General features: G+C 42.2%; 1 protein-coding gene across 4 annotated transcripts in view; it reads right to left on the reverse strand.

Annotated features, from left to right (window-relative positions):
* Positions 1 to 3,278, reverse strand: part of IL5RA (interleukin 5 receptor subunit alpha) — a 29,799-nt gene that overhangs the window by 10,474 nt on the left and 16,047 nt on the right. The window lies entirely within an intron of this gene.

Genomic DNA, 3,278 nt, shown 5'->3' on the forward strand with positions numbered 1-3,278 from the left:
GATACCTACATTGGCCAGCGAAAACTGTACGAGTGGGTAGATGCATTTAAATATGAACGAATATCAATCCCTGATAAGGAATGCTCTGGACGTCCCAGCACAGCCGACACTGATGATAAGGTGGGTCATGCTGATGCCATTATTTGTGAAAATAGGCACATTTCTTTAGAAGTTCTGGCCAGGAACAAATTAAATAGGGTAAAAACAGAAAGACAAAACGTAAAAGAAAACTGAGAACATGGGGAAAGTGGGAATCATAGGGATTACAATAAAAACAAAAAGGTTGGGGAAAGAGATGAACAATGTGGTAAGGGAGGCTCCCTCTGAAATTATTTCCGGGTGGGTGTCAGGAAGTGACGTCAGAGGGAAATCCAATGCTAGCGTGAGCAGCAGGCTGAAGAAGCTGTTTGCACTGGCAAAAGATTTAAAGAGGTCCTGTTCCTGACAAGAACTTATTACATTACATTAGTGATTTTCATTCCGCTGTTACCTTGCGGTTCAAGGCGGATTACAGAAGAGGATTTCTGGACATGTCCAGAGGTGTTACAGAGTAGAGCAGGTTGCTTCAGAGGACTGAAATGTTTCATACGGTGTTAGTTAGTCTTCATGGATTTCTTGAATAGCAGGGTTTTTATTTATTTTCTGAAAGTTTTGTAGTCTGGGGTCGCAATTAGTGGATTGGAAAGTTGATGGTCTAGTTTTGCTGCCTGTGTGGCTAGAAGGCCATCATACAGTTTTTTCCAATTGATGTCTCTGATTGGAGGGTATGTGAATGGTGTTTGGGTTCTCCTGTGTCTGGTTGTGGTAGTTTGGATTAGGCGGTTGTTCAGGTAGGCTGGGCTGTCACCATTTATGGATTTAAATAATAAACAGTAGAATTTAAATAGTATTCTTGCTTGAATTGAGAGCCAGTTTGAGTCGAGGTATGCCTCGGTGATGTGGATCGTGTTTTCTTAGTGAATAGGTTAGTCTCAGGGCTGTGTTTTGTACTGTTTGTAGTTATTTTATCATTATTGTGTAGCAGGGGAGATATAGGATGTTGCAGTAGTCAAGGAGACCTAGGACTAGGGACTGACCATGAGCTGGAATTATTTTCTGTTGAAGAATTTTCAAACATGCCTTAGATTTCTCTTGACTGCAAATGATTTCTGTATTGTTTTGTTGATTTTTGGTTGCATGGTGCAGCATTTGTCTATCGTCATTCCCAGAAGTTTTACAGTGGGTTGAATGGGGTATGTGATTGAGTTTATTACTAGGTTTGTTATGGTTGGGGTTTTATTTTTTTTCGAGAAGTATGAATTTTGTTTTGTCTGGGTTCAGGTTTAGTTTGTGGTCTTTCATCCATGTTGCCACTGTTTCTAGAGTTCTGTGTAGTGTGTCTATCATGGTGGGCATTGGCTGATCAAAAGGAAGTAGAAGGGTGATGTCGTCTGCATAGCTATAGGAGGTTAAGCCTATTTTGTCTAGGCAGGTGCCGAGGGATGCAATGTAGAGATTGAAGAGTGTTGGAGATAATTACAATCCTTGGGGTTCTGATTTTTCTTTGTTTGTCTTTACTCTGAGGGTCTTGGATTGTAGGAATCCTTGAAACCATGTGTGTAGTTTGCCTGTGATTCCTATTGTATCTTGTATTTGTAGCAGGATGTCATGGTCTACCAGGTCAAATGCTGCGGTGAGATCTAGTTGTATAATCAGCATTTTTTTGCCTGTGCTGAGGTGTTGTCTAGCTGTAGAGCTAACATCTTTCAGCCCTGAAGCAGCAATTTAATCGTGAAACAATGGCCACCGTCGGCTACAGCGACATTTGGATTTGTGGAAAGCATTGAAATTGCAGGGACAGCGAGTGAGGACACATTCTGGCAGGAACCTTTGCGATAAGCACTTATTATTTTTATTTGCTTACCTGCTGTTTTGCTTGTTTGAAGTAGAAATATCTACAATCTATGCTCAGATATTACATAAGCAATTTGCGTTTCTAATTCACGTATTCAATTTGCAAGTATACAAGGAGGTTTTTTATGGCCTATGATGGAGGGGAGCTAGTAAAAGGTGTATGGCTCTTCCCTTCATAGCTGCAATGTAATATTTGTTCTCTATAGCTCCTGAGGGCTTTTTCCTTTTAGAAACATTTCATAAGAGGCAAAGAAATATAATACTGGAGGTTAGTTGTTGTTGATAGATTTAAAGAGGTACAGGGGTGGGAAGGGAGACCATGAGTGTAGTGTAGGGGCACAGGAGCGGTGGGGCGAAGAGGATGGTGTGAGAGGATGCCACCTACCCTCGCTATGCCACTGCTTCTTGGCATGTATTTAGAGGGATAAATACTAATTATGAGAACACCCACTCTATACTTTAATATAACCAACTACATTCAATATAGATATGATGAAGTGCAATGATTGAACATTGAAGACACTACTCTTGGGGGTTTCACCCCTTGTGATCTTCTTTTACCATCTGAATGGTTCTGAGCAGTTATCTATATTGAATGTAGTTGGTTATATTAAAGTATAGAGTGGGTGTATCACCCACGTGGTTAGCCTCATCCCAGATTTACAATTTTGGCTACCATGTATTTCAAGGGGACAAAAACTGGGTGCATGACGATGAAGCTGAAAGCAAGAGGATCCTTGAAGGACGTTGGAATGGAGAAATTGGTGCCATGGTGTGAGAAGTGTTTTGAAAAGGAGGGGGATTATGTAGAAAATGTCTTATCCTTTTTCTCTCAAAAGCTACTTTTGGAAACGTCCTCCACACATTTTTTACAGATGTTGCCAGTGGCAGCCATTGCAGGGCACTTGTCACCTCACAAACTGGGCAGAGAGAGGACGAGCTAAATGGCTGACTCTTCTGCTTCTCTTTCCTAGTGCGAACTTAATAGTTGAATTAATTTTAAGTTGGGGGGGGGGAACTCGTCTAATAGTATAAAGATTCTTCCGGGTTTCTCTTTTATCATTTTGTGCCTCTTCGCTTTCAAAACTCGCATATGACTGCCCCTCCCCCCCCCCCCCCAAAAAAAAAACAAAAAAAAAACTCACGTTAACGTCGATTTTTAAGCGCCAAGATCTTAAATAGTAAACTAGAGCGCTAAGCCCGCCCACCGTCTGCTCCCTCGTAACCAATCATCGACGTAGCTCCGCAGCGAGTCTTCCCGCCGAGCTCGTGCAGCCAATCAGCGCTGTTCTACTGAGCAGTCTCACCAGCCCATTGGCCGAGTCCCGCAGAGTCCTCCGTGTTGGCCCCGCCTTCCTCTCTTTGGTCTTTCTGAGAGCATAGAC

The sequence above is a fragment of the Geotrypetes seraphini genome, chromosome 17 (genome assembly GCF_902459505.1).
Source record: "Geotrypetes seraphini chromosome 17, aGeoSer1.1, whole genome shotgun sequence".
Lineage (NCBI taxonomy): Eukaryota > Metazoa > Chordata > Amphibia > Gymnophiona > Dermophiidae > Geotrypetes > Geotrypetes seraphini.